General features: G+C 39.0%; 1 protein-coding gene across 17 annotated transcripts in view; it reads left to right on the plus strand.

Moving 5' to 3' along the window:
- The window catches only part of ZBTB20 (zinc finger and BTB domain containing 20), a 779,143-nt gene that overhangs the window by 502,322 nt on the left and 250,761 nt on the right, over positions 1-26,060 (plus strand). For 15 of the 17 annotated variants that reach the window (XM_074331585.1, XM_019734851.2, XM_019734862.2 and 12 more), the window contains one exon: positions 25,278-25,400. The exons of the other annotated variants lie outside the window; for them this stretch is intronic. The gene's annotated coding sequence lies outside the window, so the exon portion shown is untranslated. The remainder of the gene's footprint in view (positions 1-25,277; positions 25,401-26,060) is intronic. 17 annotated transcript variants of the gene reach the window in all.

Below are 26,060 nucleotides of genomic sequence, written 5' to 3' on the forward strand. Positions count from 1 at the left end.
CAGGCCAATTTCAGCCTTGCCTGTGACCAGCCCGGGGCTAACTGATAGGAGCTACAAAGCTATGTACAGTTGGACCTAGGGGCATATGGTGGTGGCCTCACTGTGAACTGAGGCTGGCTGCCTTCAGTATTGGGCTTCGGGCAGCTTAGCAAAAGGCCCAGGGTCCCCTTGGCCTGTTGTCACCTGCCAGCTGTCTATAAGGCTCAAACCTCTTCAGGTATGTGGACTGTGCTGGTTGACCGGTATTGAGAGTGTCCCAGGTGATGCAACACTAGTTGGGCAGGGCAGGGTCCCAAGGTGTCAGGAGGCGTGGCTGGTGGTTTTTACAAAGGTAATGCAGATTCAGTTCTTGCGCCAATGCTGGGCCTCTGACCACTTTGCAAAATGCCCTGAGAACACCACAGCCAGCCACCACTTGCCTCAGGCCCTGCAGATCCCCGAGAGCCGCCCAAGAGAGGCTACAGCGCAAGTTGTGACTGACTGTCCACCACCAAAGGTTCCTCAGGCTGCTGCGGGCCGTCTGCTGCTGTAAAAGGGTTCCACGTCTTGCAGGACGGGGCCGGCACCTCAGGAGCTGAGGTACCCCTGGTGATGCAGCACTAGTTGGGTGGTGCATGGACCCAGAGCATCACCAAGGTGATGCACTCACTTGGATTTTAGGAGACCAATGCAGTCTCAGATTTGGCCCTTTGGAGGAGGTTTCAACATAGAAAGTTCGGCGCCCCGTGTAGGCTACATGTGAAGCAGGCTCCACACAGGGACAATGGCTCCTGTTCCTCTAGCCTTCACCCCGAAGCTACACAACTAACTCAGTCTTTCCTGGTATGTGTCTGGTGCCTCTCGTGTTACCTCTCCTTCACCAGAGACCAGGTAAGGGTCTGCAATTGAGTCTGTGTGCGAGCTCTTTAAGAGGGCATTTGGATTTCCAGCTGCCTTCCATCTCACCAGGATGGACAGAGAGAGTCCTCACTGATTTTCACTGCCAGATATTGTGGGTACCTCTCCTCTCAGCACAGGACCCCTGTGCTGGGGAGCCCAGTGTTCGGCTGGGACCCTTCCCTCTTCCCGGGAGAACTCTGCCCCCAAGGGGTCCCTCCCACTGTTTAACTACTGTCTGTGGGTTTGGGAGTCAGCCTGTTTTGTGTCTCCGCCCCTCCAATTCGTCTTGATGTGGTGTCTTCTTTATATTCTTAGTTATAGGGGTTCTGGTCAGCTAGCCTTCATACAATTCTTGAGGTTGATTGTTCTATAATTTTGTTGTAATTTTAATGGGATCATGGAAGATAGCAGGTATAGCATGTACCTAATCCACCATGTTGGACCTTCTCTAATTGTGCAATTCTTAATATAACTTCAGTGCAACCACAATTAACAGACATTCTTTACAGTTATTGCCCCTCCCTCTTCAGCTTATAAGAGGGCACATACTGTTCTTTTCCCCTAAGTTCAATTTTCCTCAAGATTGTAGAATTATTGCAAAAGAAGAAACTGTAGTATTTTTGTTTTCTGGTTGGCTTGTGTGGTATCCATTTAATAAAAGTTTGACTGATAGACATGAGGAAGTGAGCTCATACTAGTCAGCAGCATTTCCTGGTTGTGCCTTTCTGAATGTTAGGGGGAAGAACAGAGTTTTATCTGATGCAAGTTTTGGGAGGAAATAGACTGACTTACCAAAGAGAGGTGAGATGATGTGTCAGAAAGGTATAAGTCAGATGTTTTACTGAGCAAAAGGGGGACTGGGCTCAAATACAGAGGTTTCTTTTCCTACTTATTTTAGTGTGATAGCTTTATTTATTATTTTGAATATCTCTGGGATGCAACAAAGGCAGACTGATTTTTCTGAAGATCATCTCCAACAGGGTTGGAATTAATAATTTGATCAACCAGATTGGCAGACAATGAAATAAAAGTGAATAAAAAGAAACCCTGTATTCAATTAAAGTATGTTGACTAAGCACAGGTTTTTGTTTGTTTGTTTGTTTTCCTCTTTTTAATAAATTAGGGATTGATACTTGGGAAATATAAGTCAATGCTTCTGTGGGAGGGAGCTATTTATGAACCCCATTTGACTTGTTGCTGTTGCTAAAAGCTTTAAGACTCAGAATTCAGTAAATGTATCTAAATTATTCTAAAGGAACATACCGTGGATTGGAATGAGAGTCTGCACCTGCTTAAAAGGCACAACAGAAACATTGAAATGGTACAATTCATTAGGAATGAAGAATTTTTTAGATACTGTAGCAAAGGTTTCCCAAACATCCCTGATCCTAAGACTCAACAGGGTCACCCCCTGAAATAAGTACATTTCTGGGTCCCACCCCAGACCTGAAGTATCAGAAACTTCCATGGGGCCACTTTGGCATTTGTATCTGAAACAAGAAATCTAGTCAGATGTTATGACCAGGGAAGTTTCAGGAACACTGCTCTAAGGTGTGTGTGTGTGTGTGTGTGTGTGTGTGTGTGTGTGTGTGTGTGTGTGTGTGTGTGTGTATTTTTTAGAACACAAAAGGGAGAGAATGATACATCATATACACACATATATACATATATATTTCTATTTCTCCTATGGTCTTCTCTGGAATTCAGAGATATTTCAAGTGAGTAAAAGAAACTTTCTCTAGACCAGTGGGTTGTTTTGTTTTTGTTTTTCTTTTTCTTTTCTTAACATCTCATATCTCTTCTTGTCCTTCCGTATCAGTGACCTTAAGATATTGTATTCCCCTCTTTCTCACCCCTCACCCACCTAATAAATGGTCATCATATAACGTAAACATCCCTAGATTAAGAATTTGGAGCTTGAGATCTAATTCTGACTGGAACTCAGAGCTATGTCACCTTATACCTTCTTATCACTTTAGTTTTCATATTAGAACGTGGATGAGGTTGTACAAAATGGGTTTTTTTTGTGTGTGTGGTTTTTTTGTTGTTGTTGTTGTTTTGTTTTGTTTTGTGAACCAAACTGTCTCTACATTGTTACAAATATTAAACATCTTTTCCAGCCTTGTTTGGGGATCATAACCATGTGTGACGATTTTGGTGCTTGATGGGAATTTGTGTTCAGGTTTAGACATGTCCATAAATACTATTTACAGACTTTTACCTATTTTGAAACCAAGTTGAGTTACAATTTAAGATAAACTCTTTAGAAAATATATTTCCTTCTTTGGACTATTAAAAGTACCTTCCAGGGAAATTATCGACAAGGGTTTTTCATATTGACAGCCACATGATGGATACTGATTTGTTAAAAGAGTAAGAGAATAAATAAATGAATGAATGAACTACGTGGTACCTGGTACTCTAGGTGCTAACACTTCTGAGTCTGGAAAATTACAGCCTTCAGCTAAAGGATGGGGACTGGTAGTGAAAATACTTTTAAAAATACATATAAGTGGCTCTGGTTTGGGGTTGTTCTACAGCTGCATGGAAAGTACATGGCTGGATACAACAATAAAAACAGAAAAGGGAGAAAGTGCTGCTCCAGTTTCAAAGGTGAAGATAGAGAAGTGTAGCGGTGGAGGTTCCCATTTCCTAAACTCCCTCACCAGCTCAGCATGTCCTCCATGTAAATACACACGTGAGAGTGGCCTCTGCACTTCTTCACACTTCAGAGAAGCCCTTGGTTTCCTTTGCTCCCTCTATTTTAGCAGTGGGCAGCCTGCAACCTTTTGATCAAGCTGACTTTGTACGTTACATGACTGAACTCAGCGATGCCAAACATCCTTGAGGAAGTTGACATTTGTGTACTTTGAAAGAAAAAAAAAAGAAAAGTGAATCCCAACTGCTTCCTCCTGCCCTTTTGATTAAGCGAATGGTAAGTCAGCAGGAGAGGTGCTGCTTTTAACAAGCAGGGGTGTACAGAACTGATTGGTATCTTTCTTTGAAAAAAAGTAGAAAAGATTGATGTTAAACAACACTAATCAGAGTTGATTACAGGGACTGAATGAAATCATTGATGGGAAAAAGCCATGGTTCCAGAGACAACAGAAGAGATTAAATAATAGTCAGGGGAATCGTATTTGGAATAGTTCTCTCATCTCTGCAACCAGGAATCAGTGCCCCCAGGTCTTTAACCACTCCTTGGAATAGAATAATCCGTGTGTCCAGTGCAGTTCTCTTCAGGAAAAGCTCTTCTCCCTGAGCTTTGCATGGCTGACCCTTTCTTTTCACCTAGGTCTCAGCTTTCCCTGATTGCCTTGTCTAAAGTGGTGCTTCCATCTCAACCTGAGTGGGCCCTACCCACCTCTGAAACCCCATTCCCTGCTATTCCCAAATGTCACCCAGAGCTCTGTCTGGAATGGACTATACTCTGCTGTGCTCTGTATTTTTTTTCTTCCTTTCTGTTACCTCTGCCTCATGTCCCTTTCCATTCTCCCTAGTCTTTGCCTGATCTACTCTGCCCATCCTTCAAGTTTCAGCTCAGGCGTCATCCCCTCTAAACTTGTTACATAAACTCCTCATTAAAAGCCAGCATCCCATGCCGCTGCCCCCCCCCCCCAGCTATTTATACTGAGCTCATTTATAGTAGGTATCACCCTGTCTTATAATTAGTTGGATATTTACTTTCCCTTCTCCCCAATAGGCTGAAATATTTGAGGGCAGGGGCAGTGTCTTTTATCTCTGTATCTTAATGATAGTAACATACCCAGAATGTATTGGGTGTTTAATAAAGAATCAATCAATCAATCCTCCCTCCTGCCCCACCTCCATGTTTTAAAATAAAATAAATAACAGAACCCAGAGCAAGAAATTCTCACACAGAATGGATAACTCAGTGGTTATCTGTTTACCAAAGCAGTAGTGGGACACAGGAAATGGCAAATCACGTTTAGGAACTTCTACCTCTGTTCTTTTCTGTGATTTCTAAGTTGTTCCAGATAGCACTCTGACTATAAAAATGAGGAAACCTTTGGGGAAACAGTTTGTTGGACTGATGCTGTAATTTCTGACCAGTGAATGAGTGTGTTACTTATCTTACAAAAATGAGGCTGCTGCTATTAAATAATTATTAATTATAACCCACTGTTTATATAGGCTTCTCCTTTAGGCATTCCCAACTAGTCAACATGCACCACCATCTGCCTCATCTTAATAACCATATGCATACTGAATATGTCACCTGAGCACTTTAGAATCTTGGTAACTATTATCTAACAAATGAATCTTTTACATTCATTATTTTTTATATTCTCATACATTTAAACTCCTAGAGAAATGTGTTTTCTTCTTCTTATGCAGCAACAAGTAGATACCTAGATCTTCTCCCCCCAACGCATGGATTAAGTAGAAAATATGAGGAATCACCATAGGCTTTTAAATGGGATTTGTCCCAGCTAGTTCATGGTTACAATATGTTAATGCCATTTTAGATTTTAGTAGTAACGCCATTGGGCTCAGAAAGGAGCAGTTGTTTAATAACATCGTAAGAACGCGACAAAAGTAGGGCTGGAAGAACCTGAAGCATTTTATGGTCCAAGGTGATGGAGTCCCAAGCATGCCAAATGCTGGCCACATTTGCCCAAATTTTGGCTGCACCAGTGGCTAAAAGATGGGGAACTTGGGGAACATTGTATCATTGTTATGACACTTCCATTTTCACTTTTTTATGGGATTATTCTTGAATTAGTCAATCTTGCATTTTTCAATGCATTTTCAATGCAGTTCTCAGTCTTGTGTTCTCCAGTATATCGTGGAGATGTTTCCAACCAGTACACAGAGAGCTCCCTTACTCATTTATTCAGTTGCACAGTACTCCATTATGTAAACGTATCATAGTTTTTTCTGCCAGTCCCTATTCATAAACAATTTTTGTCACTTCAAACAATGCTCCAGTGAACAACTTCGTACATAAATCATTTCTTAGATGTGTAGGTTTTCTGGAGAATAAAGCCTCAGAAGTAAAGTTGTTGATCAGAGGGCTACATGCATCTTAAGTATTGAGAAATTTTGCCAAATGGGTCTCAACAGGGGTTGTATTAGTGAGCGGACCATTGGCAATATATGGAAGTGCCTTTTGACCCCCAGCCTCAACAAAATAGTGTTTTTTATAGACTTTGGAATTTTGCCAATTGTATAGGTAAAAGACAATATCTCACTGTATTTTTAATTTGCCTTTTCCTTTTTATGAGTGGTGCCTAGCACCTTTTGATATGTTTAATGATTTTGGTGTTTATTTTTTTATAAGGTGTCTATTTTCTTTGCCTTTTCTTTCTATCAGATTCTTGTTCTTTTCTTATTGATTTCTTGCCATTTATACATTAAGCAGATCATCCTTTTATCTGTACACATTGCAAACATTTTTCCCAGTTTGTCCTTTTTTAAATTACTTTGTTTATGGTGTATGTTTTTTTTCCATACAGATGTTTGTTTTTAACATAAATCGATTTACTGACCTTTTCTATTATGGCTTCTAGACATTGAATCATAGGTAGAAAGTCCTTCCCCATGCCAAGATTATAAAAGGATTTGCCAGTGTTTTCTTTTAGTACTTTAATAATTTAGATTTTTGTGTTGAAAAATCTGATCCATTGAATGAGATTTTTAATCCAGAAGATATTTTCAGGATAACAGATGATCTGAGAAAACAGAAGCCATAATGTTCCCACAGCTTGATGAGCTGTGGCTGACCTACTATTGTTTGCATAGTATGCTAAATCTCATTCCTTTCTGTCAGTAGGATGCAATATAATTATGATGAAAAAGAACAATCTGGATTTTAAAATTAAAATTAAGAAGAACCATGTTTAGCCTTTAGAGGTGTTCACCTTTCCCCTTTCTATATTGATGTTTGTCTTTATGTTTTATTTGTTGTTGTTGTTGTTGTTGTTGCTATAAGAAGGCCGTGAGCTAGCAGAGAGTCCACAAGCTAATAGCATTATTTATTGGTTCAAATCTAGTATCCTATGCAATTCAACACTAAAATCTCAGTAACTATGAAATACCGATTGGTATGAAATAGTGCGTAGAACCTAACCTCTGCTGTCAGAAGCCCTGAATTCATCTGCTGTACCCACAGAGCGTCTCTCTTTGCCTTGATTTACATCTATATAAAAAGGAAAAAAGGAGATCACGATTTCAATAACAGTAACAAAGCAAATAGACACATTTTTAAAAGTGCTTTGAGGTCTATAGAAAATTAGTTCATGAAGTTACTAGCTGATGATATTTTTTAATTATATGCCATACTAATTTTTGAAGGGAGGCTGTATGTAGAAAGCTCCCCCCACCCCGACTCCAGTTCATATTTGCTTACCCTCTTCAGTATTTTGCCTTTATTTTCAAAAGTCATCTTTCAACAGGTATCTGTTGTAGGTACTAGGGTTACAACAGTGAACAAAACAGACACCTACAAAAACCCTTGTCTTCAAAGAGCTAACATTTAGATGGGAAGGGCAGAAAAGAAACAAACACACACGTAAACTATTAAGTATATCAGAAGTCAGTAAGTGCAATAGAGAGCAATAAAGAGGGAGGAAGATAGGAAGTGCTGCAAAAGGGGTGTTTCTATGATGACTAGAATCCAAGAATCCTACACATTTATCAGTGAACCTTCAAGGATAGGTGAGGATATCTCAGTGATCGAAATACACTGGAATGACTTTCCATGTCACAAAGAGAACCAGAAGTAGAAATATATAGGTAACCAATCATTTAGGAACATATTGGCTCTATTCAAGGTCAAATGACAGTGTTTATGTCAAACTTTTCATCAGATATCTCATATGTGCTCACAACATCCACCTCTCTCGTCTGATCCAGACTCACCGTCAGCCTTTAGGCAACTCCTAGAATCTGTTATTGAGAATGAAGGATCAATGGCCGTGTGTGAGATTCTTGTTTAGGTAACGTGTATGATTAATCTCAGTAGATGAAGCATGATATAATCTGCTAGAATAAGACTCATTAGATATAAAGACCTTTTCTCTGTCGTGAATGTAGCATCTCCCAGGTGGTCCCCAAAGCCTCGGAGTTGTGATGTATTACTATATTCTCTACTGAAATTATGTTGCTGGTGAGTTGTTTAATGAACTTTCTTCAGACCTAGACTATTGACAGAGTGATGTTCTTCGGTCGGCACTCAAGATCCCCTGTTATCTAGGCCAAATTTACCTAAAAATGACCAGTTTTACTTCTTGCTACTCCCTTTCACAAACCAAATTATTTACTTTCCCCAATGAATGATGACCTTTTTGTTCATGCAGTTTATTCTGCTTGAAATGATTTCTCTTTCCTCTCGATACTTTGAAATCCCATCTGTCCTTCAATACCTAGTTTAAAGGATTCTCCACCTGGAATCTCCTTCCTTAGCCATTTATTGAGATCATTATTCATATATTTTATCTAGCTAGCTAGCTATCATTTATCTATCTGTTGATCAATCTATTAATCAATCATCTACCTACCCATCCTCCTAAAGTAATAAATGTCCTCGATATGTATTATATAGTGAATAAAAGAATGAGTAGTGAAATGGGGGATAGAAGGCAGATATGGGAATATGGACAAGCAGTGAAATAAAGGTGAACTTGAGTAGATCCTATAGTCTGCGTATGACCAAGTAGTCAATAGGATGTAAGCACACCTTGTTTGTACTGGTCGAGAACCAGGCAGGCTGTCTGGTGGCTTCTCAGGCAGCTGTCATGTGTGAAATAATCTGAAGGACGGAATCCTTTTAGGATTGGTGAAGAATACTTCTAGCTGATGTGTCCAACCTACTTCATAAGGGTGTAGTCTATACTGACCTCTCTCACTTGATGAGTGTAAGCATGCCGAGATTGGAACTTGTTTCCTACCTGAGCTCTAAAGATAAGAAAGCTCATCTATTTAATAAGGTTTTTGTGTTCCTGATTAGTTCACTCTGATGTTTTCAAACATTACTGCTTTTCCCAAGGTCTGGGCAGCACATGATTTATTTTTAAAATTCCATTCTTTCTGAATATTTTCCACAAGTAAAGGATGTCCTGAGAGAACAAAAAAAGAAAAAATACATATGAAGGCATTCATTTAAGTCCAGGTATTTCAAGGAAAGGCAAGCACCAGGATGCAACTGGGTGTTAGAAAGAAGTGCATTGTGGGAGCATATAGCTTGGCCTCAGTCAGTAACATGACACGCTCATATCTGATGAGACTAGGGGGAGAAAATAGCACTTCGAGCGAAGAGTCAGGTTTAGTTATGAGTTGAAGGTGAAGTCAGTACTATTTAAAGTTTTATTTTATTTATAGGACTCCCTAGTAAGTGTAGGGTTTCTGAGACAGTAGAAGACACAATTCCTGACCCAGAAGCCTTTTATTATAATTAATATGATGAAGCTAACACAAGTATTGTTGATACATATGACTGAGACTTATAACCAAACATACAGAGGAAGTAGGGCACTAAGGAATTTACCTAAATGGAAATCTCAAATTAAAGGAATTTTCAAATTAAAGGAACTTTATATCATGTGGGATAGGGCTGTCAGGTGAAGTATTGTTGTTGCACACACATTTTATTGAAAAGAAGGGAATCATCTCTGGAACTGCTGGAGTAGTTTCAGGAATTACCAGACCAAGGAGGCTGAGGAGAGGGAGATAAGAGGATCTAGAAAGCGCTGCCAACACACAGACTGCTCCCAGTATAACACTCATAGACCCAACCTCCACCTGAACCCCCGCCTTGCATCAAGTCTTCATTTCAATCTGTTAGGAATCTTTTTTCTATGGTTTTATAATGTAATTGCTCTGTGATTTGATAATAGAAGTTAAGCCTATACATTTTCATAATCACCTTCTCCAAAACACATCCATTATGCAAAGAAGGGAAACTTGTGTAGCGATAATGATAATGTTTTATTTTAGGTGTACTGAGTGCTTTCACTTATATTAATCTCATTTGGTCCTCACAATAAACCTCTGAGATAGGTGCTATCCATTTTAGAGCTGAGGAAAATGGAGTCCTAGAGAAATTTTGTAACATTTGTAGTTTCTCTCTCTCTCTCTCTCTCTCTCTCTCTCTCTCTCTCTCTCTCTCTGACACACACACACACACACAGTATTAGAAATACAAGAAAGCTCTGGTCATGGTTTGTACTTCTCAGTAAGGAGTCATGGAAACCCAGCCTGGAAGATGATCTTAAGGAAGGTTAGGAATCAGCTTGAGTCTTTACTTGCCTCTTACTAGATTTGTGATATCTGGCAAGTTTTTCAACATTTTTGAGTCTGGGTTTTCTCATCTATGAAATAGGAATACTAATAACAACAACAACAGCAGAGCTATTTTGAGAATTAAATGAATATAGTGTAAGTAAACTGCCCGACACATAGAAAACAATCAATGGGAGGTAGCCATAATCAAAATAATGATTATCATTATCTTATTTTCAATAACAGCAGCAACACAGGTGGGAAAATTCTTAAATTTATTGAAAGGAGGATAAGATATTTAAAAGATATATATTAACACCAAGTGTTTGCATGGATGAGAGGGTTAGTAGCCTTTTTCAGAAAATGATCCCCAACAAATAAAGTATTAAAAGGTGTTATAATTATTAGCTCAATGGCCTGAGAAATAACACCAAGTATATCACGTCTCTGTGTTCTTCCTTCATCTGCCTTAGCCTTTACAAGAAGTTTCAGGACTAAATATCTGGCAGGGAAGGACCTCTGTGTGTTCAGTGGAACATTTCTGAGTGCTCCAGAAACTATTTCAGTGCAGACACTATAATAATTGTAGAGCATCATGAGGCCACCTTTGCTCCATCATGAGATGTCATGAACTATTATAAGGTGACACAGGGATCATGCTTTTCAGGAAACAATCCCACATGAATGAAGTCCTGTATAATTTTGAGAAGTGTCACATGGAGCCTATGCTGCTCCAGCAATGTCCTGGTGATCAAAAACCGTGTGGTGGAAAACAGTGTCCAGGAGGGTATATAACAGACTAGCTCAGAGAGCGGTTTTGGATCCCTCCACCCCCACCCAAAGGAACGAAAAGGATCTTTCTTACTCCCAGTGGTTATTGTTGGGTCAAAAAAATACAAGTTTTGGGTTTTTAAGAAACTTTATTTATGCTTTTCTAGTGCTTTCAAATTTATTATGAGTTACTTTTATATAATTTATTTTGGACATGTGTCCTTTTAAAATATCATATTAAGTTTTTAACACAGAGAAAATTAAAGAAGAAAAAATTATTCATGCTGGCATTATTTTTAAATATATAGTCGAAAAATTCAAACAGAATAGAAAAGTATGTAACTAAAAGTAAATTTTTTCATCCCTCCAATCAAAAGCGTCTTGTATATCCTCACAGAAAAAAATGTTTATGTTTATGCCAGTATACATACATATGTATGTCCTTATTTTATTCATACAAGAGGGATTGTACCACGTATGTCTTTTATCTTGTCGCATAGCATATAAATCTACCTAATTCTTTTTTAGCAACTTCACAGCATTCCTTATCAGGGGGGTATCATATTGTTTAACCAGTCACTGGATATTTGGTAAATAGTCTTACTTTTATAATCAGAAAAATTCAATATCCTTTTTTTTTTTAATGAGTTTGCTAAACCTTAGCCTAGATAGAGTAAACCAGAACCTCTCTGCTTATTATATGGTCACAGGAGAAAAATCACTTTGTGTGTGTGTGTGTGTGTGTGTGTGTGTGTGTAACATATTAGAGAGGATAGCCTTGATCTTTAATTTTATAGCATAAAGATTTTCAACTATAAGCTGTCAGAATGGACGCAGGTGGAGTGGATAATGTCTCTTTGTGACCCTGGCTGAGTTGTGGCCTCACATGGAAGTTCACTTCTTGAAAGTGTTAACGCAGCCACTGATTACAGTGTCTGAGATTTTACTGCGATTTCCATTTGAGTTAAAACTGATTTTGTCCTCAAAATAAAAGCCTTTAAAAACAGAGAAAATAATTATTTATTTTCATGGCAGGAAGTCTAAATTCTTTCATTTGATCTCCTAACATTAAAAAAGAAAGTACTAAGACATCATTAAAAACGTGATACAGAAACAAACTCTCTTTTGAATATCTGAGCTTCAGGAATTTATCCTCCAAATACCTGCTAATGTCCCAGATACCCAACACAGAGAGAGTCAGATGCAGAAAAAAATTATATCAAGATTTATTGTGATGCTAGTAAAAAGGCAGTTGAGGCTTTTGAAAACCATTTTTCTGCAGGTTAATTTTTTTTTCCCCATGTGCTTTTGAATAGGAAGAATTTTGTTTGTGGATATTGGCAGGATTGCCCTGTGTAAAATGTGGAGATTGCACAACTCTAATGCAGAAAAGTAAATGCACAAGCAAGCCATATTCTAACCTTGAAAATATGGTTGATTTTAATGACACAGTACATCAAGGTCAAGAGAAGGTGCCCTCAGCAGATGAAAGACTTTTCAAGTGAAAAAGCTTCATTTACATTTAAAATATATTGAGTTACACATGATTTCTAAGGAACACTTGGTTGTTCTAGTTATAAGCATGGCTCATTGCTGTTATCATGTGTCAAGTAATGGATTTACCTCATATTTCCCTGGCAGGTGTTTTCTATGGAAAGGCAGGGAGAGAGGTGAAGGAGGAAGGTATTCCTCAATATCTTGCTATAAACCCACTAGGTGTCACTGCTTTCAGTGGGACTCTGGAAAGAAACCTGTCAAAGGACACATCTGTGCCTTGGTGAAAAATGAATTTCATGGCACCTTGAGTTTTAACCTCTAATGTACATGGAAAACTGCTTAGGAGACTTTCTCATGTTTATTTGCATCTGTGGTTCCCTTACTTTATTTTATTTTGAATTTTTTAAGGTTAAGTTTTGCAGTATTTATATTTGAACCATGTTTTGCTCAGAAATGGTTTGTTGAAGCTATTCTATAACCCATACGTCCCTTCGAAATTATTGAAAGTGTTTGAGTACTTTGGTAACAGAATGCATTCAGAAGACTTGACCTTATCCTTTGTAAGGCGCTGAAGCAATGAGATGTCACGTGCTTTCATGTCAGTGGTATGGAAGTGACTTTCTTCTTTCCTTTTTTTCTTATCCTGCCTTTCATTCTGTGTTCTTTCTCTCTTCTTGCTCTTCCTTTCTCTCTCCCAATTTCATGAAAATTCATTTATCTGTGACATTTAAAGACTGTGTCTGAGAGGTGTCTGGAGCTGTGGCTGGCTGTGTACATCAATAGTGTCTTAGAACCTGGCACTCTGTCAATATTTGGGGGCCTCGGTAACCGCACTTAAATGCACTGTCTGCCAGCCATCACGCTCTTAGTGTCTCAGTAATGAATCCGAAAGGAATGGATATTAGCATGTCAATTCCTTTCACAACTGGTAACACTTTTTAGATAGTATATGGGCATCTTGCATTTGCCCTCTGCACCTCTATATTTGTCTGCTTCATTTATGTGATGTCATTTTCCCCTCTACATACAAAAATAGGAATCTCCAAAAAATACTATTAACAAACTGAAGGAAACAGCATCATTGTACAATCTTGGGTTGGTAGGTTTTATAGTACATAGCTACCTACGTAGGCAATACATTTTTTTAATTACATTCTAGGTGTTTCTTTTTGCTTAGGTTATATTTGGACCAAAATTGTTACTGCTATTTTGTGGTAGAAATATATATGTTGGGGCTTTCTAGGTAAAATTTCCCTAGTTTATGTACGAGTCTAGTATTACAGAGCTATAGCTACATAAAGTAGAAATATTAGTGGGTTGAAGAGACAAGGCTGAAACAAGAACTATTTACATTTTCAAATGTTTCTTAGTGTCCTCCCTCCTATGCCTGTGAAATGGCCCATTTGTAAATTGATTCATTAAAGCATTATTATGTCAACTTTCCCATGAACTGTCCCAGACTATAGCATGTTAGCCTTTCAAGGTTTGTAAGGGAAACCAACATTAGGGCAACATTTAGTTACTGAACTAAAGGTTACATGTGCTCGCAACCTATACGTAACCTTGACCATATCTTGTAATGAGAATCCATCAGGAATGTGAACTTGAGGAAAAAAAGGAACAAGAGGATGAGATTTTATCAGATACCAGTCTTGTCTTGGAGATCTGCATCCAACGTAGAATAAGTATGGAAGAATTTGCCAAACTCTAGGTCATGCTCTGATCAAGGTGTCCAGATACCAAGCAACTATCCTGGAACTCTTCATGCTCCTGGATGGAGTCATTACTGGCCTCTGTCTTGGACTCCTTGGACCAGCAATAACTTCTACGTTTAATGAATTCACCCAACCTTCATCTGACTCACAGATCTTTCTCAGTCTGGGTTTTCAATTCAGGTCCCTAACATCTGAGTTCTTGCTCTCATGTGAGTTGCCAGGACCTGCTCTTCACCAGAGTAATCTTAATGTGGCCCTTACTGGGACTGAGAAAAGAACTGCCTAAATAACGGCATTAATGCACTTTCAATTCAACCACTAAAGACAAACTCACGACCTCTAGAACCATTTGTTATACTTCAGAAAGGGAAATACACATGCTTATTTGTCTCATAATTATGAGTCCTTTGTAAGGCTACAAGTTCATTTGACCAGCTCTAAATGCTGCCTCCAGATTTTATGTCCTAATACAGAAATCATTTTATAGGTTCAATCACTCATCATCTTTAGTAAGAGAAAGGCCATTGGAAGTTTGTATTGAACTAGACAGCATGGATGGACAAAAGAATGTCATAGGAGCTCCAACCACCAGAAATCATATGGCAATATAGGGGCGTGCCTCAAATTCAAAAAAGATACATGGGCACAAGAACTGAGAGAACAGCCAAAAGGAAAGTAGAAGTATGCCTGAATCTGTACATGGCCTGCATCAAGGGATTTGGTATTTTCCTTTCTAATTCATTTACAGTAGAATATAGTAGTATGTACAGCTTCTAATGAAGAAACCAATATGCTCTCCCACCTCTGTCCAGATTTAGAACTGTTTTTGTGGTCAGAGAAGAGAGAAAAAAAAACAACACTGTACCTCATTAACCACAAGATTTTTACACTACAAACTTCATCTCAAGATATAATAGAGAACATTTTCAGCACCTTCCATGGATGAATTAAAAACATGTCTCTATTACTGCCAATAAGACTCATCTTCTGGGCTAAGAACTTACCCTCCTCTGGCTCTGGATTCAGAATTTTATGAGTATGCATTACGTCTGTTCTTTATTGTATACTGTTTGTTTAATGTTAGACACTTAATCCTTTCTGGGGCAGAGGAAGAAACAGGGATGAGATGAGAACATAGAATCAGCCTGCAGAATTTATAGGAGGAATTTTGTTTTCTTTTGCATCACTTTAGACACATCTTGGAATTGTATTTGAAATTTGATGGGCTACAATTTAACCATCTCTTTTCATTGATATTAAAATGTTGTGTTGGCTAAAGCAGGCAAGAGTTGGGTTCTTCTTCCTTAGAGATCATAGCAACTTCTTCAGTTCCTTCTTCTCTAGTGTATATTTTGTCTATTGATCACAGAGTGAAATGAGAACAACAGGACAAAAGTGTTGAGGGAATATGCCTGATCCCACCAGTTAAGGCGCATATATTAATTCTTCAGCCTTGGCCACCCCTGCCAGAAAAGAAATAGCGGCTTGACTGTATGGCTGATAAACAACAGAACAATAGAAGGGGTTGTTTAAAAGGTCTATCTTAACGTAAAGTATAGAATCTACTGTTACTATGGAGATGAGCTTTGTTGTTGCCTCTGCGATGCCTTAGTGACAGACACCACTTAAACAGAAACCCACAACTCCAACCGGAAAAGACACAAGAGGTAAATGGCCTATCCAGTTTCAGTTCCATGTTATGTCCCAGTCACAGGGGTGCCCATATTCAGAAATCTGCCCCCTCTATTTTTGGCCCAAAAATTGTCGTTCTTGTTCTTAGTGTATGAAGGATTGAATGATTTTATAACAATTACTACCTCCACATTTCTAAAAAGTCCACTTACCATCTTTAAACTTAAAAGGGCCCCAAGTAAGAGGTGTCATTGCTACTAAAGGACTGCTTTTTAGTATTCATCTCAAGAACTACTTAAAAAGAAAAAAAAAAAAGGTTAATACTGGATTTCTGATGTCCATACACCAGAACGGGAGCCATTGTCTTTGTTCTTTCTGAAGAAGTGAGCTTTTGAAATAACGATATGCTTCTCCATAATCAAAGTCCTCTTTCCCACAGTAATATAAAGCACATATATTTCATTTCCTACTCATGTCATAGTGGCCTGGGAGCTACCTGCTTAACCAGCAGTCATGGACCCAGTGACCGTTTATGTGTCCAGAAATAATGAATGTTGAACTATTGTATGTGAATCTCTTGGAATTGTATTCTGGAATTATACTGGTAGAAAATGCATAATATAGGTTTTTATAGAATAAATTTCTACAAAGACAATAGACTGGTCACAAATAGAGAATAGATTGGACAACACAATAGATTGGGCTAATTAATCTATTTCAGAGGAAGTTTCTCTATAAATTTCATTAAGTGAGTTGCTTATGAACAACATTGTCATATTTATATTCAATGCAATGTAAAAATAAGGTCAGTATAGAGAGTCAAAGTCTTACATAAATGGTGCTTAATGGCTGATTACCCAGGAAGTCTGCAGTTCTGGTTGTGGGTGATGTGGGTGATGATACTTTCACATTTACCTTCATTGTCTCTTTTCTGCTTGGGAAACTCTGTTTGGGAAACTGTACCTGTATATAACCACTTTAATACTGTCTGCAAGTTATAGACCTGAAAATCTAACCACCATGCAATGAAATGTCCCAGGAAAGCCCCGATAAAATTGATGTGGCAAGTCCTTGATGATACGAGGTACGAGGTAATGACCAGCACAATGCCATGCAGTACGTTGTCTTTTTTCTGGGCCCAGTGAGAGCTCTGGTGATCCAAGGCAAAGTAGAGCTATGATCCGACTCTACTTAACTAGCAGAGCTTTTAATTTTGTCTCAAATGACAAAAACAAACAAACAAACAAAAAACACCACAAATCTAACCAATTTATTTGGTGCCAAGCACTTCAGAATTCTCAAGAAATGATTATTCGGGTATCAGAGTCAAAATGGAGAAATGGAGAAATGGTGTGCCATTGGGGTCCATCTTGGAATATGGTTTTTGATGACCTTGATTATCTAAACACATTTTCTAATATTAACAAACCCAGTGTATTCTAAATTATTGGTAGCAGCATTTCAAAATCAGACAACTGAATCAATTTTAGTTTAAAATTACATTTTAATAAAGGCTAGTTGAGGAAGAGTGATGCAAAGTCTCATTAACAATGTGACATCAGAGATTGTAAACAGTTATGAATCATGATTTTAGGACAGGGAATCCATATTTTCCAAGTACAGTGCATTTATGCACAGTGTCCAGATACCAACAATTTGAAACACAGGTGTTTGAGACCACTTCAGAGGGAGGACAGTCATTTGAAGTGAACACTCAATAAAACACAAAATAAACAGAATGTTGTTAGCATTCTTTAGGAGGGAAAGGAAACATCACAAGTGGCAATTCATCCCGTAACTCCCTCATCACTTATATATAAACTTTCATAGAGCTATATTAGCTTGCGTGTGTTAACTCCCAAACTAACACCACGTACCCGAATATGCATATCTACATTGCTTCTTTTATGTAAGATTGTCTTCTTTCTCCATAACTTTGTTACGTGCAAGGGAAGGCATATACCTTTGTTTCTTTTGCATCTTCTGGCAATTCTAAAATATCCCATTATCCATTATGATTTGGTAAATCTCATTGATGGACTGAAAATAACGAATGACCAGCTCTGTGGGCAAAGTAGCATCTAGAAGTCAAACACAGAAGGTTAATCAAGAGTGTGAAATGTAAAACTGAAATTTAAAAATAGCTGTAATAGTAGAATGTATAAGAAGCATGCAGAATATAGACATTTCTCCTATTTACTCTGAGCATAGATCAGACACTCAATCAGACTTGTTCTGAATTCAACTAAAATTGAATAGGAACATCTTGGGGAGAGTTATAAAACTCTTCCCCTCCAATATTAAATTTAACATTTTGAGAAAAAAGTTTCTTGAGAAAAAGTTAAAGACATTGACATTTTTTTAATCTTAATAAAGAAAAGATTAGGATAGTGAGTTAATACCACTTTTTAAGCAAGTAATGGGAAGTAAGAAAAATATTAGTCTTTCTTTTATTCACTGAGACCCCATAGTGATAAAATATGCTTATACAGCAACAGAAAATCTTTAGGTTTGATAATGAGGTAGAGAATTTCATTTGATAGTGTGGCTTCTAAACACTGAAAGGGAAGGTGGTTTGTCTTCTATGAAACTTTAACTTAAACAGGATAGATTCACATCTTTCTGGAAGGGTCTGCATGTGTCAGGGAGAAGGGAAGGAATGTCTACTCAAGGTGGTTCACATTTTCCAAGAGGTTCTTCTTCTCTCTCTTTTATAAAGCCACTGTTATGCAGGAGCAAAAACTGTTGTGAGCCGCCAGGACTTCTAAACGTGCTTGGCCAAGGTGAAAGCAATAGAATGGTCACCAATATTTTAATGATCACATATGGAACCATCACTCTGTGTTACCATCATTTCCTATAATAACTGATTTACTACAAACTTGGAATTGTGGGTACAGCTGCTGAAAAATGTATTTGTGAACAAAGAGATTAGAGCATATTGTTCAGTGTTCTGTACAAAGGTGCAGTGGACTTTTAGTGGACAAGTTATCACATTTTGTTCTCTGTCGGTGTCAATATTCAAAGTCAAACTCATTACCATTAATCTTAAGCCATTCCTTTCCTGTGGGACTAAGGGAAGTATTTGTTTTGTTCTGTTTTTATAAATTTTATTGGGGAATACTGGGGGAGAGTGTGTTTCTCCAGGGCCCATCAGCTCCAAGTTGTTGTCCTTCAATCTAGTTGTGGAGGGCGCAGCTCAGCTCCAAGTCCGTTTTCAATCTTAGTTGCAGGGTGCGCAGCCCACCATCCCATGCAGGAATTGAACTGTCAACCTTGTTGTTGAGAGCTCGCGCTCTAACCAACTGAGCCATCCGGCCGCCCCTCTGGCAGCTCAGTGGCAGCTCCTTGTCTTCAATCTAGTTGTGGAGGGCGCAGCTCACTGGCCCGTGTGGGAATCAAACTGGCAACCCTGTTATTCAGAGCTCGTGCTCTAACCAACTGAGCCATCCAGCTGCCCAAAGGGAAGTATTTTTTATTCATCTCCAAAAATATGAAGCCAATATGTGTTGCTGGTATTTGTTATAAAGTAAGGGGAGGCTTCCACAGAATGGAATTAGGGGAAACGATTCCCTCAATTTAAAAAAAAAAAAATCTACCTAGCTGTTTTGACTTGCCAGATACTCTTCTGGGAACCAGAGGTACAAGGGAAATAAATGTCCATCACTAAAGAGTGATGATGGGAGAAACATACATGAAAGAAGTGAAGTGCAGTGAGCTAGGTATTGGAGTAAAGATATGTTCACAGTACTGTATAGATTTGCCTGGGACATTTCTGGTGTATATCTGTGATCTTAGGATAATTATTTACACGGTCCTTTCACCCTCAAAAATGTCCTGTTTAGAGAATAAATTATATGGCCACCCTAGAAATAGCTATGGCAGTCAAGTCTGCCTCAGGTCGTCTAGCAAGATTTTCCACAGAATAGGACAAAAAAATCAAAGAGAGTAAGAATGCTTTGCCACACATGTTATCTACATCCAAATGGAAATGAAAAACTAGGTAGACTGATGTTCATTTCTGCCAGGGTTGTCAGAGGGTACCGTGGCATTCTAACTCGTGGGGTGAGGGGAGAAGAACAAGGCAGGACAATCCAAACCCACTTGTTGGTATATGATGTGCACAAGAGTTGTCGTTAAAGGAGCCATTCAACTATGAATTCCCTGAAGCTCTCAGGATCGCGATGGGGTGAGAAAGAATTAGAAGCCATGGGGGGAATTTTAGAAAGAAAAGTTAGGGTTCAATACAAGGGAGGGCATTTTATACAAATAGGAGGGTCCTAAAGAGGGATTGGGTTTCCTGTGAGGGTGAGAGTCCCATGCCCCTGGCAGGGTGCAGCAGAGGCTGGGTGGCCACTGCCAGCAAACCCACACACCGGATCAAGACTCAGACCGCAGTTTATTTAGGTTCTCTACACATCGCCCAGGGATCTAATGATGCCACATTATGCGTGGTATCTTTTTGAGTAGTCTTTAATTAAGAACCCTATGCTTAGGAAAACCTCTACAAGTTAAAAAAAAAAAAAAAAAAAAAGTAGAAATACCATGAGAAACAAGAAGGTTGTGTGAGTTACAACCTCTTGTGATCTACTCTGAACACACACTAAAAAGAGACGAGGGAATGTGGATGTAGATCTCCTTGAGCTTATTCTTTGCCACTCATATCAGGAAAGCCGCCATTGACACATAATATTCAGAAAACGTGCCTCACTCAGAGGTTTCCACCTCTTGGACACATACTCATTTTAAGAGTCTCTGCGGAGTCTTGCTTACCAGTTTGATTTGCATAGCTCTGAGTTACATACGAATGGGACCTGTGGCAAAGCTATCATTAAAAAGAAACAAAGCAGAAGATTGAACAAAGGATGCATTCTGTGCAAAGTTTGAAGTTTAGTCGGTTTCAGTAATCCTTGTCATGGTGATAAAGATGTCCGCCCCTTCCCCCACCTACAAAGAATAGCAGACAAGTGACAAAAGGAGGCTCCCTGGAGGTAACATGGGAGCACAGAGTAGGGTGAACTAAAGGCTGTACAGATGAAGAGAGAGAGAGGAGTTGGCATGGACACAGGGAGATGTAGCCAAATACCCTGCATTCACAGCACAGAGATACGTGATTAGGTTAGAATCACTTTCACCTCCTCCCAGCGTCGAAAAGTAGGAATAGGTCAGACTGGGGCCAAAGGAATGGCATCGTGATGCTGCTCAGCTTTCCCAGAGGCCTAACAAGGATGGCAACACAACTAAAACCAGAACATTCTCACTGGCCCTTGTCTATCAAATTCTTGAATATCGACATTTACAGATTAAAACATTTTCTAGCAAACGCGAGAAAAAAGTCTTCTGAAGGCAGTATAAATGATTTCAGTTCTTTAGTGGTGTTAAGTGTGTAAGGAAGGGCTTTGGAGTAAGGGAAAACTTGTTTCAAATCTCTGTTCCTTACAGATTTATGGTAAAGTATTTAAATTCCTCTGTTTTAGTTCCAACATGTGAAAAATAAATTGGTAATATATACACCACAGAGTGTATGTAAAGATTGTATTACACATGTAAATTGTATAACACACGGAGTGTCTGGCAAATGATTATTAACAATAACATTTTTATTCAGCAAGGACTCTTATCCATTTCTGTCACATTCTCTGTCACCCACACCCAGCTCTGCCTCACCTCCCGTCATTACTTTCTGTCTGGTCTTTGACATTTCGCCCTCTGGTCCAGCTTTGCCTTGCTTCCCCAAATACTGTGAGCGTTGATCTCCCTGCTTCCAAACCTCAAGCTTCCATGTTCTTCCAGAGGTATAGCTAGAATTATTCATAAATTCAGTACCAAAAATAGAAATTTAAAATCATAAATAGGACACATGACTTTTAGGAAATACTGTTCTTGTTCTTGAATTCTGAATGTGCTCTTCATCTTTTATAGCTTTGACCCTGAGGCCATTTGTGTCAGGTGAACAAGGAATAGGTATTATTATTTTGTACCCTCCTCCCAAGAGGTTAAAATGACTCACCGAAAGTCACTCAGTGATCTTGGATGCAGAGTCCAATGAGATAACCTTGGATTGGTTCAAAGTCTTCCAGGGTCTCCAGTTACTATGAAGAAGCCAGCCTAGAGAGGATGATCCCAGGTGTTAATATTACATTATGATATTATTTTTTACACATAAAATGCGTTCAGGACGTAGATTGGCCCTCTGGTTACCCACAGAATACAAAGTGAAGGCCGTGTGAATTGCCACAGTGGCGGTTGTCCTAGTCACCAAAACTCCCATATATGACATTACATGCAGTGTCTGTGACATAGTCAGGCCTTGGCTTCTCAGGATCTACTCATTACAAGTGAGATTATGTGCCTTGAAGCATATGGCCTTGATATATGATCCCAGAGCAAAAGAGCAAGGTATTTTAAGCTGGCCACAACTTTATTGACTCTCACAGGCTTGCTTTGTAGTCATTCCAATAAACTAGATGAGAAATTTCTGATGCTTCAAGCTATCCAGTCCCTAGGACTCCATTTCATGATTCAGAGTCCAACTAAACAACTCAAGAGTGCTTTTGTGTGACACTGTGACCACAGGGATAAATAATTGCTTAGTAATTCTCTTTGAGGCAGAAAATTCTAAACATGGAGGAACCATTTCCCCTTAATGGGAGCCAGAAATCCTGTAAGTGCTTGAAATGGCATTCACAAGTCTGAATGGTAAACAGATAAAAACAGGAGCGCACCAGTTGCACAAATGACTTGCCTGTCACAAACTTGTCATTGCAGTAATCTAACATTTCTTTCACAGAGCCCGATGGAAAGCATGGCACAAACAGACCCTGCTGACGTTTTGGCTCTGCTAAACCTTCCTCCGAGCTAAAGCGTCTGCAAGCATCTTCCTGTCCTAGACCCTTTATCTGCTGAAGTTAGCTGATACTGTACATGTCAAAGAAATGTTTGACTATTGCATTAACAAGTCGATGACAAGCAAGTTATTCCTGCAACTGAAATACTGCTGCTTTTAGCAGGCTGCCATTTTGACCTTCCTCTTATTATCCAGAGGAACCCTAACAGAGCGAAGCTCGAGGGAGATACCAGTAGTGTGGTCCCTGGCCTGTGCTCATGAGTAAGGACCACCTGTCTAGGGTTTAGGTGCAGTGGTATAGTGGCAGTTCCATCAGGGTTATGGATGGGATTTCCTAGTAAAATGTAAGTTCTGTCGCCACATTGGACTGTCGCAGGGATTGCTCTTGCTAGGATAGAGGGAGCTGCCCAGAAATTCATTTTCTCCCGCACCCCCTCTACCCACACACGCGTGCCCACACACAGGCCTGCATATACTTTATAAAATGTTATTAGCTGGAAAACGTAATGAAAATTGTATAGCAGCTTTACATGTGGTTTTTGCCAGTTCTTGGAGTCCCTCCTATCAGTAGCCTCTCCTTGCCTCCTCCTCCTTCAGCATAACATCTGGAACTGTCTAACCCTAATCAGAACCATGCTCTTATCCCCTGAAAAGCAAGGTGTGGCCATTAGCCTCCTCACAGGGACCCCTGAGAGCCCTGAGACTCCACCAGTCCAGCTGCAACCTCGGCTGCCAGCAGGGGGGTGCTCATACGCTGTGCAGCATCGACGCTTGCCTTTCTGTGAGGAGGCTTCCTCCCCTGGGACACCCACCTGTAGTGTCCCCAGAGTGTGCAGTCTGGTGGGTCTCAGGCTTATCAGCGAGCAGAGCCGAGCTGGAGCCTGTAACAGGAGCCTTGCCTGCCTGCCGCTGGAGTCTTTTGCCTCTGCCGGTGCCATAAGCATATCAGCACTTGGAACAATGGAGCATTTGCCCTAAGACTTTGGCCTTTTCATACAGCTGAGCTTCTCTTATTCAACAAGGTGTCAGGTGCCCTGTATTCTTTTTAGACCCCTCGTTAAGGGTGCATTGATAGTGTCTTATCTGGTTTAAATATTGACGTGAAACGCTTGCATTCTCAGACATTTTCTGGCTGGTGCCCCAGGTGCTTTCATTTTTTTAAAGTCTTGTGTAAAAATGATTATCATTGTTCAGCCATGAGAACCCAAATTTCTTGCCAAAGTAGCGATGGAGCTTAACTTTCTTTTATATTTGGCAAATTGACCACCTTCTGGCTCCCAGATGAATTGTTTTACTCCCATCCCAAATATCTCACGCTGTAATCTATACCTCAGCTTTGTTACCTCAGAAGACAGGTGGGAAGGGTGTGAGAAGAGGGTCCTGTGTTTACACAGTTAAGTACATTGTCCCTGGAAAGGGAAGTGAAAGCAGTGTGAGGTGGCGCTGATATTTTCTGTAAAGGAAAACATGAAAACAAACGATTTTAATTTTAAATGGAGTTTTAGTGACTTTTTGTTTCTTTTCAAAGTGCCTAATAGGATTTCTGTAATGATTTTGTGTTTTCTTTCTTAATAGAACTTAAATGGCAAAGAAATGATATGCTATTTTTGATTCAGGAAAAAAATAAAAATCTTTTTGATGGGAACTCTCTTTTTAAATACACATTAGGGAATAGATAATGGCAACAACGAAAAATGTTCTCTCTTCCCATTTAGAGGGATAGCTGATTAGTGTATGTGTATGTGTTTTTAATATGTATTTACTTATTTGATTGTTTATTTGTCTATTTATTTTAAGAATGCAAGAAAGGAAGAATAGAAAAATCCTTAAGTTGGAATAATTTCATTAGATTTGTAGAATTGTAGGGCTAGAAAGGAGCTTCCGATAGGTCTCTGACTTTGGGTCGCGCCTGCGCGTCAGTGCTGTGGATACTGAGACCCAAAGATGTTTGATAACATGAACAGAGATGCACAACACACTTGTGGCAGAACTGGGCCTAAATCAAGGCCTGACTTTCAATTCAAGCAATACTGTCTCAGAAATTAGATTACAAATTTTTAGACTTTCTTTTAAACAAAGACAGTCTTATTTGAATAATTTGCACTCATGTGCTTAAATCTAATAGTGTATTTGCTTTTTGGATAACTGGGGCTAGGTACTGGCTAAGTAAGCCAACTTAGAGATGTACATTTGAACAGTTTGGAGACATTTCATCCTAAGCTGTATGTTATGTGAGTCGTGCTAGGAACTGTTACAATTTCAATTAATTGTTTTCTCTTACATGATTTCAAAGAAACACTCCATTCCCATTTTAGCCACCTGAAAATGTCTTTTTAAATGAGTCTGTTCCTTTAATAAGTATTCATGTAAATAGGTCATAGTTGAAAATTCTTGGAGATAAAAGATCTTTTATTAGATTAAAAGAAATCTGTTTTTTATTCCCACTTTTAGCCATGTTTCAGTTGGTCCTTGTAATTGTCAGTTTCAGCAAAACACTGATTAAGACAAAACGTCAATGTTTTTGTTTTTTTTGGCTCTTTTAGTTTAACACAAAAGGATAAATAAAAACTGCATTTACCTTTTTGCAGCTATGATAATTATATACTGTATTTTCCATTTATGCAAAACTTATTTTTGAGGGTTTTCTTTTTGTTTCATTTCTTCATTTTTGCATTTTCCAAACATCTGTACAGTGGCTGGTGGCAAGAGAAGCAGTGACTGGCACTTTTCCTCCACGTTTTGAGAGAAAGAGAATTGGCTGGCTGGAATAAAACCTTGCTTTCCATATGGTCGACTTGAAATACTGCATTGAAAAGGTACCGTCTCTTTTTCTTTTCTGAAACCAGAGGTGAAACCCATGAACAAATAGCCATATTGATACCAGACCACCTGTTGATTCACATTAAAAAAGTCCTTGGCAATGCTTTCCCCACTTCATCAGATGAAAAATCTAAATGGATGGATGTTCTTTGTGTGTTGGTAGCATCTTATCAACAATACACTCATATGCTGCTGGTCACTCACTTAAGAAAGCCTAGAGTCTACACGTAGTCGAGACATGAATTGAAAGTTTTGCTTTTGATTCAACAATACGATCGCTTTGTAAGTATGTTTGGCTATGAAGTGTTTATTGATTCCTGGAACACGGGGACAGTGAAGAGAAGATGACACTAGTGGTTTCTTTTACCTTGATTAATTCTAGTTAGGAAAAGCAGAAGTCTTTGTCTTATCAATTCTTTTAATGTAAACTGTTTCAAGCATATGAAAGTATAAAGAATAATATGAACAGACAAGAATTCAGCGCCCAGGTCAAACAAATCTTAATTCATTTGGAATATTTATTTCTGTAACTGGTTTTAGCTTTTATTTTTCCATTATAAGTCCCATACAGTGAAGTACACAAATTAAGTGTATAGCTTGATGAGCTTGTATGTAAATATACATCCATGTGACACCATCCAATCCAAGACAGAGAA

The sequence above is a fragment of the Rhinolophus sinicus genome, linkage group LG01 (assembly GCF_036562045.2).
Source record: "Rhinolophus sinicus isolate RSC01 linkage group LG01, ASM3656204v1, whole genome shotgun sequence".
Taxonomy (NCBI): domain Eukaryota; kingdom Metazoa; phylum Chordata; class Mammalia; order Chiroptera; family Rhinolophidae; genus Rhinolophus; species Rhinolophus sinicus.